The sequence below is a fragment of the Mesoplodon mirus genome, assembly GCF_964341445.2.
Source record: "Mesoplodon mirus genome assembly, chromosome: 3".
Taxonomy (NCBI): domain Eukaryota; kingdom Metazoa; phylum Chordata; class Mammalia; order Artiodactyla; family Ziphiidae; genus Mesoplodon; species Mesoplodon mirus.
In genome coordinates, this window is record NC_138978.1 from 148,910,487 (window position 1) to 148,924,445 (window position 13,959).

At 37.9% G+C, this 13,959-nt stretch overlaps 1 long non-coding RNA gene across 1 annotated transcript; it reads right to left on the minus strand.

The window, feature by feature from the left end:
• Positions 1–8,348: 8,348 nt before the first annotated feature.
• On the minus strand, positions 8,349–11,485 carry LOC309800384. Its single transcript, XR_014293451.1, has 2 exons — positions 10,631–11,485; positions 8,349–9,847 (listed from the first exon to the last, which is right to left on the minus strand). It is a non-coding gene; the product is annotated as an uncharacterized lncRNA (long non-coding RNA).
• Positions 11,486–13,959: the final 2,474 nt, after the last annotated feature.

Genomic DNA, 13,959 nt, shown 5'->3' on the forward strand with positions numbered 1-13,959 from the left:
GATTGACATGCACAAGAAACCCCAAAAGAATGAGCATATGTGATTTACAGAATTTGCTGGAAATTTCTGTAGTCCTACTAAGGTAGTCATTAGTGTGGTTCACCAATGATTCTGATTCTTCTCCTTCCAGACACAGAGTAGGATAGTTCTTTGTTCCCTTTAAAGGTCCCTTAAAGTGTCTTGCTTCTGCCAGTAAAATGTGCAGTCTTAACGAGCCAGCATGATTGTTCTGTTCCTTCCCACTTCAGCAGAAGCTTCTTTTGCCTAGGTCTCAGAGCAGAGCTCCCCCTGCCAACCCAAGATGGGTATGCAGTGATAGCAAGAAATATATCTTGTTTGTAAAGCCCTGAAATTTGGGGATTATTTGCTATGAAAGCCAACCTAGCTCCTCCCAACTTCCCTGTGGACCAAGGAAGGACCACATCAAGTTCTTGCAGCTGCTTCTTCTATTTTTATAAAGGATTTTTTAAACTGAGTTATAATTAACATACAATATTATATTAGTTTCATGTGTGCAACATAGTGATTTAATACTTTTATAAATTATGAAATGATCAATAAGACCAGTTACGATCTGTCATCATACAAAGTTATTAGTGTTATTGACTATATTTGTCTTGTTTTCCAGATTCCACATATAAGTCAAATCATATGGTATTTGTTTTTCTTTGTCTGAATTATTTCACTTAGCATAGTACCCTGCAGATCCATTCCTGTTGCTGCAATGGCAAGATTTCATTCTTTTTTTTTATGGCTTAATTATATATATAATATATATATATATCTCACATCTTTATCCATTCATCATTTGATGGACCCTTAGGTTGCTTCCATATCTTGGCTATTGCAAATATTGCTGCAATGAACATATGGATGCATATATCTCTTTCTAGTTAGTGTTTTCATTTTCTTTGAATAAATACCCAGAAGTGGGCTTCCCTGGTGGCGCAGTGGTTGAGAGTCCGCCTGCCGATGCAGGGGACACGGGTTCGTGCCCCGGTCCGGGAAGATCCCACATGCCGCGGAGGGGCTGGGCCCGTGAGCCATGGCCGCTGAGCCTGTGTGTCCGGAGCCTGTGCTCCACAATGGGAGAGGCCACAACAGTGAGAGGCCCGCGTACCGCAAAAAAAAAAAAATACCCAGAAGTGAAATTGCTGAATCATATGGTCATTCTATTTTTAATTTTTCAAGGAACTTCTATACTGCTTTTTATAATGGCTGAACCAATTTACATCCCCACCAACAGTGTACGAGGGTTCCCTTTTCTCCACATCCTTGCCAACACTTGTTTCTTTTCTTTTTAAAATAGCCATTCTGAGAGGTCTGAGGTGGAATCTCAATGTGGTTTTGATTTGCATCTCCCTGATGGTTAGTGAGGTGGAGCACATTTTCATGTACCTATTGGTCATTTGTATGTCTTCTTTGGAAAAACGTCTATTCAAATCCTCTGTCCATTTTTTTTTTTTGAGGTACATGGTCCTCTCACTGTTGTGGCCTCTCCCGTCACGGAGCACAGGCTCCGGACATGCAGGCTCAGCGGCCATGGCTCACGGGCCCAGCCGCTCCGCGGCATGTGGGATCCTCCCGCACCGGGGCACGAACCCATGTCCCCTGCATCCGCAAGTGGAATCTCAACCACTGTGCCACCAGGGAAGCCCCTCTGCCCATTTTTTTAATCGGATTGGGTGTTTTTGTTTTGTTTTTGTGAAATTGAGTTGTATGAGTTATTTATATATTTTGGATATCAACCCCTTATCAAATGTATCATTTGCAAATATCTTCTCCCATTCAGTAGGTTGCCTCTTAATTTTGTTAGTGGTTTTCTTTGCTGTGCAAAAGCTTTTTAGTTTGATGTAGTCCCATTTGCTTATTTTTGCTTTTGTTTTCCTTACTTAAGAAGACATATACAAAAAAAATAATTGTCAAGACTGATGTCAAAGAGGTTACTGTCTATGTTTTCTTCTAGGAATTTTATGGTTTCAGGTCTTAAATTTCAGTCCTTAATCCATTTTGAGTTTATTTTGGGATATAGTATAAGAAAATGGTCTAGTTTCATTCTTTTGCATGTAGCTGTTCAGTTTTCCCAACACCATTTATTAAAGAGACTGTCTTTTCCCCATTGTATATTCTTGCCTCCTTTGTCATAGATTAATTGAGCATATGAGCATGGCTTTATTTCTGGACTCTATTCTGTCCCATTGACCCATGGGTCTGTTTTTGTGCCAGAATCATACTGTTTTGATTACTAAAGTTTTGTAGTATAGTTCCAAGTCTGGGAGCATGATACCTCCAGTTTTATTCTTCTTTCTCAAGATTACTTTGGCTACTCATGGTCTTTTGTGGTTCCACACAAATTTTAAAATTATTTGTTCTAGTTCTGTGAAAATGCCATGGTTATTTTGATAAGGATTGCATTGAATCTGTAGATTGCTTTGGGTAGTATATACATTTTAATACTGATTCTTCTAATCCATGAGCACAATATATCCTTCCATTTATTTGTGTTGTCTTCCATTTCTTTCCTCAAAGTCTTATAGTTTTCGGAGTACAGGTCTTTCACCTCCTTGGTTAAATTTATTCCTATGCTGCATAGCTTCGAAGGCATCATGTGGGATCCCTGCTTCATTCCTCCCCCAAGGCTGGGCTGGGCACTCTGGGCCCCTTCCAAAGGCCCATGCTTCAGATATATGATCCTTGTAAGTGCAGTCCACATCTCGTCTGACTAACTTTTTCTGATAAAAATTTTCTCTCTCCATGGCTACCTCCCTCCAAAAAATTATTCATTATTCAACAAATCTATTACACAGTCTCTCTCAGAGAAATTGGAAGAAGACAAAATATAATTGTTGGGTTTTTTGTGGGGTTTTTTGCCTTATAACTGAAGAGTTTTATTTATCTGTTTATTTTTGCAATTGTTTTAAAAAGAGGGCTATGGCTTTGTTTTTAACGTTTTATTTTATATTGGAATATAGTTGATTAACAATGTTGTGATAGTTTCAGGTGTACAGCAAAGTGATTCAGTTATACATATACATGTATCTATTATTTTTCAAGTTCTTTTCCCATTTAGGTTTTTACAAGGAGCAGAGTTCCCCTGTTGGTTATCCACTTTAAATATAGCAGTGTGTACATGTCAATCCCAAACTCCCTAACTATCCCTCACCCCCCATTTCCCCACTGGTAACCATAAGTTCGTTCTCTAAGTCTCTGACTCTGTTTCTGTTTTGTGAGTATGTTCATTTGCAACATTTCTTTTTAGATTCTGCTTATAAGTGATATCATATGATATTTCTCTTTCTCTGCCTGACTTACTTCAATCAGTTCGACAGTCTCTAGGTCCGTCCATGTTGCTGCAAATGACATTACTTCATTCTTTTTTAATGTGTCATCTGCAAACGTGACAATTTAACTTCTTCTTTTCCAATTTGGATTCCTTTTATTTCTTTTTCTTCTCTGATTGCCATAACTGGGACTTTCAAAACTATGTTGAATAAAAGTGGTGAGAGTGGACATCCTTGTCTTGTTCCTGATCCTAGAGGAAATGCTTTCAGCTTTTCACCATTGAGAATGTTTGCTGTGGGTTTGTCATATATGGCCTTTATTATGCTGAGGTAGGTTTTCTCTATGTCCACTTTCTGGAGAGTTTTGATCATAAATGTGTGCTGAATTTTGTCAAAAGCTTTTTCTGCAGCTATTGAGATGATCATATTGTTTTTATTTTTCATTTTGTCGATGTGGTGTATCACACTGATTGATTTGCGGATATTGGAAAAGTCCTTGCATCCCTGGAATAAATCCCACAGGATCATGGCATATGATCCTTTTAATGTATTGTTGGGTTTACATTGCTAGTATTTTGTTGAGAATTTTTGCATCTATGTTCATCAGTGATACTGACCTGTAATTTTCTTTTTTTTTTTTTTTGTGGTATCTTTGTCTGGTTTTGGTATCAGGGTGATTGTGTCCTCATGAAATGAGTTCGGGAGTTTTCCTTCATCTGCAATTTTTTAGGAATAATTTCAGAAGGATAGGTGTTTTCTCTTCTCTAAATGTTTGATAGAATTTGCCTGTGAAGCCATCAGGTCCCGGACTTTTGTTTGTTGGGAGTTTTGTTTTTTGTTTTTGTTTTTGTTTTTTTTGCAGTACGCAGGCCTCTCACTATTGTGGCCTCTTCCGTTGCAGAGCACAGGCTCCAGACGTGCAGGCCCAGCGGCCATGGCTCACGGGCCCAGCCGCTCCACGGCATGTGGGGTCTTCCCTGACCAGGGCACGAACCCGCGTCCCCTGCATCGGCAGGTGGACTCTCAACCATTGCGCCACCAGGGAAGCCCATGTTGGGAGTTTTTAAATCACAGTTTCAATTTCAGTGCCTGTGATTGGTCTGTTCATATTATCTGTTTCTTCCTGGTTCAGTCTTGGGAGATGTACCTTTCTAAGAATTTGTCCATTTCTTCCAGGTTGTCCATTTTATTGGCATACAGTTGTTTGTAGTAGTCTCATATGATGTTTTGTATTTCTGTGGTGTCCATTGTAACTTCTCCTTTTTCATTTCTAATTTTATTGATTTGAGTCCTCTTCCTTTTTTTCTTGATGTGTCTGGCTAAAGGTTTATCAATTTTATTGATCTTCTCAAAGAACCAGCTTTTAGTTTCATTGATCTTTGCTATTGTTTTCTTTGTCTCTATTTCATTTATTTCTGCTTGGATCTTTATGATTTCTTTCCTTCTACTAACTTTGGGTTTTGTTTGTTCTTCTTTCTCTAGTTGCTTTACGTGTAAGGGTAGGTTGTTTATTTGAGATTTTTCGTGTTTTCTGAGGTAAGACTGTATTGCTATAAACTTCCCTCTTAGCACTGCTTTTGCTGCATCCTATAGGCTTTGGATCATTGTGCTTTCATTTTTATTTGTCTCTGGGCATTTTATCATTTCTTTTTTGATTTCTTCAGTGATCCATTGGTTATTTAGTAGCATATTGTTTAGCCTCCATGTGTTTGTGTTTTTTTCAGTTTTTTCATTGTAGTTGGTTTTTCTAATCTCATAACGTTGTGGTCAGAAAAGATGCTTGATATGATTTCAATTTTCTTAAATTTACAGAGGCTTGTTTTGTGACCCAGCATGTGGTGAATCCTGGAGAATGTTCCCTGTGCACTTGAGAAGAATGTGTATTCTGCTGCTTTTGGATGGAATACTCTATAAATATCAATTAAGCCCATCTGGTCTAATGTGTCATTTAAGGTCTGTGTTTCCTTATTGATTTGCTACCTGGATGATCTGTCCCTTGATGAAAGTGGGTGTTAAAATCCCCCACTCTTATTGTGTTACTGCCAATTTCTCCCTTTATGGCTGTTAGTATTTGCCTTATATATTGAGGTACTCCTATGTTGGGTACATATATATTTACAATTGTTAGATCTTCTTCTTGGATTGATCCCTTGATCATTATGTAGTGTCCTTCTTTGTCTCTTGTAACAATCTTTATTTTAAAGTCTATTTTTTCTGATATGAGTATTGCTACTCCAGCTTTCCTTTGATTTCCATTTGCATGAAATACCTTCTTCCATCCCCTCACTTTCAGTCTGTATGTGTCCCTAGGTCTGAAGTGGGTCTCTTGTAGACAGCATATATATGGGACTTGTTTTGGTATTCATTCAGCCAGTTTACGCCTTTTGGTTGGAGCAGTTCATCCATTTACATTTAAGGTAATAGTCAATATGTATATTCCTACTGCCATTTTCTTAATTGTTTTGGGTTTGTTTTTGTAGATTTTTTTCTTCTCTTCTTCTTTTGTTTTATTCTCTGTGGTTTGATGGCCATCTTTAGTGATGTGTTTGGGTTGCTTTTTCTTTTTTTGTGTGTGTAGCTATTGTAGTTTTTGGGTTTGCTGTCCCCATGAGGTTTTGATATAGCAGTCTATATGTGTACAAGATTGTTTTAAGTTGCTGGTCTCTTCTCTGCCTAGAGGAGTTCCTTTAGAATTTGTTTCAAAGCTGGTCTGGTGGTGTTGAATTCTCTTAGCTTTTGCTTGTCTGTAAAACTTTTGCTTTCTCTGTCAAATTTGAATGAGAGCCTTGATGGGTAGAGTATTCCTGGTTATAGGTTCTTCCCTTTCATCACTTTAAATATATCATGCCACTTCCTTCTGGCCTGCAGAGTTTATGCTGAGAAATCAGCTGATAACCTAATGCAAGTTCCCTTGTATATTATTTATTTTTTCCTTTGTTGCTTTTAATAGTTTGTCTTTAATTTTTGTCAGTTTGATTACTATGTGTCTCGGTTTGTTCCTCCTTGGGTTTTTCCTGCCTGGGACTCTCTGCACTTCCTGGTCTTGGATGACTCTTTTCTTTGCCATGTTGGGGAATTTTGCAGCTATTATCTCTTTAAATATTTTCTCAGGACCTTCATGTTCTATTCTCCTTCTCGGACCCCTATAATGCGAATGTTGGTGTGTTTAATGTTGTCCCAGAGACCTCTTAGACTGTCTTCATTTCTTTTCATTCTTTTATCTTTATTCTGTTCCATGGCAGTGATTTCCACCATTCTGTCTTCCAGGTTACTTATCCATTCTTCTGCCTCAGTTATTCTGCTATTGATTCCTTCTAGTGTATTTTTCTTTTCAGTTATTGTGTTATTCATCACTGATTGTTTGTTCTCGAGTTCTTCTAGGTCTTTATTGAACATTTCTTGCATCTTCTTGATCCTTGCCTCCATTCTTTCTCCAAGATCCTGGATCATCTTCACTATCGTTATTCTGAATTCTTTTTCTGGAAAAAGAGTTAGTTTTTCTGGGGTCTTATCTTGTTCCTTTATCTGGGGCATTATCCCCTGCCATTTCATTTTGTCTAACTTGCTGTGATTGTGGTTTTCATTCCACAGGCTGAAGGATTGTAGTTCTTCTTGCTTCTGCTGTTTGTCCTCTGGTGGATAAGGTTATCTAAGGGTTTATGCAAGCTTCCTGATGGGAGGGACTGGTGGTGGGTAGAGCTGGGTCTTGTCCCTCTGGTGGGCAGAGGCATGCTCAGTAAAACTTTAGTCCACTTGACTGCTGATGGGTGGGTCTGTGTTCCTTCCTGTTCATTGTTTGGCCTGAGGTGACTTGGTAACGGAACCTACAGGCCATTTGGTGGGGCTAATGGCAGCCTCTGTGAGGGTTCGTGGCTATGAGTACTTCCCAGAACTGCTGTTGCCAGAGTCTTTGTCACTGCAGTGAGCCACAGCTGCCCCCTTCCTCTGCAGGAGATCCTCCAATACTAGCAGATAGGTCTGGCCCACTCTCCTATGGGGTCACTGCTTTTTTCCTCTGGGTTCTGGTGCACACAAGTATTTGTGTGTACCCTCAAAGAGTAGAGTTTTTGTTTCCACCAGTTCTATGGAAGTCTTGCAATTAAATCCTGCTGGCCTTCAAAGCCAGACTCTCTGAGGTCTCCTCCTCTCATTGCCAGACCAGGCTGGGAAGCCCAACATGGGGCTCAGAACCTTCACTCCAGTGGGAGAACTTCTATGGTATAATTGTTTTCCAGTTTGTTTGTCACCCACCTGGTGGGTATGGAATTTAATTCTATCATGAAAATTCTGTCACTTTTGTACAAAATTATAGAAATGATTTCCGAATCAGTAACTCAATATTTAAAATCTGGGTAACACACCATTACTGTGTGAATTTTCAAGAGCTGGAGGAATTAGAGCATTGAGTTATTTTAATCTCGATTACTTCTTAACTTCAAGTATTAGCATTCCTGTAATACTCCATAACTTACTCACAGGTAAACATACTCCTCTCTTGTACCTGGCATTGCATTCTTGCAATTTTCTTCTTTATGGCTTCCAGATTCTAAGGTATACTTAAAAAGGGTCAAATACAATCACTAGAATTATGAAAACACAAACACATATTTTATTTTAATATTTGTTAACATCCACATTGTGGAAAATCTAGAATTGCATTGTATAATATGACAGTTATTAGCCACATGTGTTTATTGAGCACTTCAAATACAGCTAGTTCAAATTTAGATGTGTTGTAATATATATATATATATATATATATATATATATATATATATATATATACTGCATTTTGAAGATATGGTATGAAGAAAAGAATGTTAAATATAACACTAATAACTTTTACATTGATTACAGTCAAAATGAGAATATTTCAAAAACTTGGGTTAAATAAAATATATTATTGAAATTAATTTCAAATTTTTACTTTTTAAATGTAGCTAGTGAAAATTACACACTTTTACCTCTCAGAATTTATTCAAGAAATTTACAGAAAAATAAAGTTTAAGTGGTTATATTAATATCAGACAAATTATGTTTGAATGTATTTGAGAACAAAGAACATAATGAAAGATAAAGAAGTTTATTGCATAATAATAAAATAATCAATTTATCAAGAATACATACAAATTCTAAATATTTATACCCCTAATAACAGTACTTCAAAATACATGAAGCAAAAACTAAAAGCTGCAAGGAATAATAGACAAAACTACAATGAGAATCTTGATACCTTTCTCCCAATAATTGATAGAAAAAGTAGACAGCAAACCAGCAAGGAAAGAGAAGAATGGAACCATATTAGCAACCAACTTTACCTAACTGACATTTATAGGAAGTGCCTCTCAGCAGCAAAACACACAATCTTTACAACAACACATGGAACATTTAGCAAGTGTCACATTCTAAGCCATAAGATATTTATCAATAAAATTGATAAATCCAAGGCAGACTTGTCAGGAAGCAAAAAGAGAGATGATATGAATTATCAGCATCAGGAATGAGCATCACTACAGATTCTACAGCTATTCAAAGGATAATAAGAAAGACACAACTGTAAAAGTTAGTAGGGTAAAAGATACTGTATTTTGTGCAAGTGTGGAAAGAACTCTCCTGCATAGTGAAGTATGTTGATACTGCAACTTCTTTCTTGAGTGTGTATCCAAGAGAAAGCCTCAAGAAATTTTCTCTTTGTTTCTTTGTCACTCCAGTTTTTCAATCTCCAAAGACAATTTATGTAACTCCAGGACTGCTTTTGAGTTCTGGGGACTTGAAAGACACTGTAAGAGGTTTTGGCCTTTCAAGACTATCTCACAATCTTCAGTGCCTACCTGAAAGAAGAAACCAAAAGTGTGATTTCAGAAAGTTTCCCCATTCTTGTAAAGGGTGTGCTTCTTCAGGAAGTCTTGTGGCAGAAGGAAGACTGGAAGATGAAGAATAACCCCAGGACTTATTGATGGGCCGGAAACTCCAGAAAAATACTTTGGATCCTAGCAAAATATTTCCCTGAGAGGTGAATCCATATCTGTACTTAAGTAATAATCAGTATCAGTGTCAAGCATAGAGAGAGTGTAAGCAGCAAGGGAATCCCCAAAAAACATCCGAAAGAGCAACGAGTATGTTAGTTCTGCTGACCAACCAGAAATGGAGCAAAAGCACATCATTTATTGGAGAAAAAACCAAAGGCTAGATATCTGGTGAATAAGACTCTCATGTTCACATACCTGGAAGGACCTGTTATAAGGTGGAAAGAGCCAGTAAACACTTTATAAATTAACCCCACAACTGAGATAGTCCTTTAGGACATATTATTTTTTTCCTATTTTATGAGCCATCCTATTTTCCTATCATTTATTTTGAGGTGTCATACGACATAAAATTCATTGAATATTATTCACCTTCTCACACTTGGGCACATCCAGACTCCAAGATTTGTTCTCTGAGCAAGAGATATTCTGGGAAACAACCATCTTATAGCCAGGGTCACACTTGATGGTGACAGTTTCAGGGCTGATCCTTCTCCACAGACAGCTTTCCATTTATTATTTCTGGTTTTAGGCACAGAGCTGTAATCAAGACACATTTTCTTAGCATCTTGAGTGTCTCAGAGAGAACACATTTTAACACTGATAATATCATTAAAAAGGGATTAAAAAATATTGCTGAATTCTATCTTTTCTTTCTACACTATTGATCCACTACTACTACTACTTCTACCAATGCTGGCAACTATTTGAGCTCTGGCTGCAGTCGCCTACATGCTGAACACATTACACACATTATTTCATGTAAGCTTTCAGCAACTCTGTGAGGGAGGCACTATGGCTATCTTCATATTAGAGATGAGGCAACTGAGACACAGAGAAGCTTAATGCTTTGCCCCAAGTCGCACAGCAGCTTTTAAGTGGCAGAGCCAGAGTGAAAACTCAGGGGTTGTTCTGAGCTGTTTATTTCTGAAATAAAAGATCCCTCTTCTGGCCTCAGTTTTCCCCTTTGTAAAATGAAAACAGTGACAGCAACTCAGCTCCTTGAGTTATTATGTGTGAAATGATGTAAGTAACCTTTAGGAACATTTTCCTTATTCTGCTATAATAGCTGCTCTCCCAATAAAGAGGTCAACCCCATCGGTCAACTCTCTCATGAAAGGTTCCAGGTTGTATAAGAATCTGAGGGTGCTATTTCTTGGATATTTGGAATTAAATTACAGTGGACCTCACTCAGGCTCAAGCACATACTCATGACAACTCTGCCTCTGCCTGGGAGGATGCTTTCTCTCAGAATCACTTCTGAACCACTCCAAAGTTGTTCTATCAGCTTAGTGCTATTCTGTCCCAGGGAACTGGGATTACCTTTACACTGAGGAGCCAGTGATGACCATTGTAAAAGAGTGCAGGATATTTTAGCCTCTCCAACCAGAATATATCCTTTCTGACATTCATACTCGACCACATGAATTTTTGTTCACTAGTATATCTAAAGTGTCCATGTTTAATTCCACATGATGAACTGCAACCTTCGATGGTGAAAGAGAGAGAGAAGAAGAGAGAGTGTTTTTTTCTGACTCATTAAACAAAACAGCATTCAACTAAGGTGATCTACTGGAAGACTTTCATCCTTCCCAATCAATTTCATTGCCCATAAGATGACTTGGAATAATTCACAAAGTAGGAGTGTGCCCCTCTATTACCATGTGCCTGGAAATTAAGGAAAGTGGGTATATGTATGGGTATCTGGGGGAAAGAGAACTGACTCCTCACCTTGTATAGAACTATTTTTTTCAATAAATTTAAATATTTAATGGAATGTGTGTATAAGCATTTACTATAGTGTGTCAGGCAATACTTTAACTCATTTAATTCTCCTAAACAACCTTATGAGGTAGGCATTATTATTATCCACGTTTTATAGATGAGGAAACACAAAGAGGTGAAGTAGCTTGACCAAGGTCACACAATGAGGGAGGGGCTGAGTCAGTGCAGTTCTGCTCCACTCAGACCATGCTCTTGGCAATATGCTGCCTCAGTTGAGAGAATGGGCTATTTGGGGACCATGGAGGACCTTCCGTAATAAAGCTTAGAGTCAGCAACGGAGGAGAATTTTTTTTTTAACTGAAGTTACTAAAGAAACATTTGTGATCAAGAGACATTGTTCTGTGAAAACCTATAAGGGCTGTGCAAATCCAGAATCCTCAAGTACCTCCTTATCCACCAATCCCAAGAGTACTCTGTGTTTTTGAATTATTTTTTTTGAATTTTTATAGAAGAGAATCTTAGAAAACTTTTAAAAAATTACTTGGATAATGAAATAAGAATTAGTCAATATTAAAGACATTATATCAAATTTCATAAAACCTTGTTGGAAAATTTTCATACATTGATAAATACAGATAATTTTAAGGAAAGAGATTTTAGGGAAGATATCTTATTGGGACTGGAAAAACTTTCATAGTTTTGCATCTTCTATGAATAAAAGATTAAAGCCATATAGCAACCCTGGGATTTTCTCACTGAAACTTTTTCCTGGATTTTCTCATTGAAAACTCATGCTCAGAAAGCATTCTCCCATCTGCACTGTGTTCCCACGTCTGTATCTTTACTTACGCAGTCTTTTCTCCTAACCATCCCTTTGATCCTCCTCCCCATCTAATTCAGTTCCCTCCTTTTTTGTTCTTTGTGTTGTTCTTGGACCCAATTTAAATGGGAGGGGTCCCCACACTTCCAACAAGCAATTCTTCAGGCACTAGCTGGGTGTCTTACAATTTAACTCAATTCTGACACTATCTACCCAGAGATAGTGTCAGACCCCACAAGTTAAGCGTTAAGTCCTAACAGACTTCTTCCCCCAATACCCACTTCAGATGCCAGTCACAAGGCCAGGTTATCACTTGTGCTTCTGACTGACTGGCTATAGATTAGAGGTTCCAACAGCCTCCTCCTTGGACTTCAGAAGCCAGTCTCAAGTTTAGGTTGTTACCTGCATTTCTAACCAACTGGCTATAAATCAGAGTTTCCCACAACCCCCTCCTTGGGTTCAATTAATTTGCTAGAGCAGCTCACAGATATCAGAGAAGTATTTTATTTACTAGATTCAGGAACAGCCAAATGGAAGAGATGCAGAGGGCAAGGTGTGTGGGAGGGACACAGAGCTTCCATGCTCTCTCTCCAGGCGCCACTCTCCCTGCACCTCCACGTATTCACCAGTACAGAAGCTCTCTGAGTCCCATCTTTTCGGGGTTTTATGGAGGCTTTATTACATAGGCATGATTACTTAAATCAATTGCCATTAGCAATTGATTCAACCTCCAGCCCCCATCCTTAGGTGATGTCCCAAAGTTAGGTCATTAATATAACAAAAGACACCTTTGTTGTCATTACTTAGGATATTATCAGGGTTTTGGGAGCTGTGAGCCAGGAACCATGGATGAAGACCAAATACATATTTTCTGAATGACCAAAAAATATTTTTTTCTTATAAATCACATTATTGTACCTGTGAACATACCTGACTACCCCTGGCACACAACAATCTTTGGTTTCTCTGAACTGTATAACCCTTGTCAGTAATAACAGGAATATCTGTCTATGTACTGTGTTAAGCACTTCACTTAAAATATTCCATTTAATTCTGAAAAAAAGTAACTTATTTGTGTCATTATCATCCTCATTTACAGATGAAGAAACAGACTAACTTAATCAATAAAGTATAAGTAGAAAGACTAAGCAAATAAATCACACAAGGTCATTCAATGAATGAAGTATGTCAGGTATGCCTCCAAAATCTGTGCTCTTAATGACATTCTATTTTCTGTCTCACTGATTTGGCAGTTATATTGTGGTGTGTGTGTGCATGTGTGTCTGTGTCAGCAGATAGATAAATAGATGGACAGATCTGTATCTGTGTCAACAGATAGATAAATTGATGGACAGATCTTTATTTTAACTTTTGCATCTTGAGAGCAGGGAGCACATTTCATACCTCTCCATGCCACAGACATGTTCCTCTGAAAAGGGTAGCTCTAAAATACATATTTGTTGTGAAGGTGATGTCGTTACTTATACAGAAAGTCTAGAGCTCAAGTATGGCCTTCTCTGAGCCTCATATGAAATCAATTTTTATTAACACAATAGACATAAGATAGTTGTTCTTATGTCTAAACTCCATTGAGAATATAAGGAGCACACTTGCATCTCGTTAGGATACTAAGGCATAACATATAAATAGTTAAGTCAAAATACCAGGCAGAGTATGGCAAATGTCAAAAGAAAGCAGAAAATATGTACTATAGGAAGAGAGAGAAAGAATACCATGAATTAAATATGCCAGGAAAATGCCTCCTAGGGAGAGGAATTGGAATTGGATTAGGTAACTGCACTGGTGGGAGGCATTTTATATTGGGGGAAAATTATGTTAGCAAGGATGAGAGGGAGAAAAACACGTGGAAATGTTTATGGTTGGTTAATGGGCTAATTTGACTAGAGACTCACATGGGGGAGAAGTGTGAGAGATAGGCTATAAAGTTGGGATCTGAGTATGGCAGGTTTTAAACAACAGACTGAGTTAAAGACATAATTCCATAAACAATCAAGGAATTTTTAAGGGAATGAAAAGGAAGGAGTTTATCCAAAAAAAAATTGAGTAGCTCACAAGACTTCTTGACAAATGATATGTGGCATTTCTT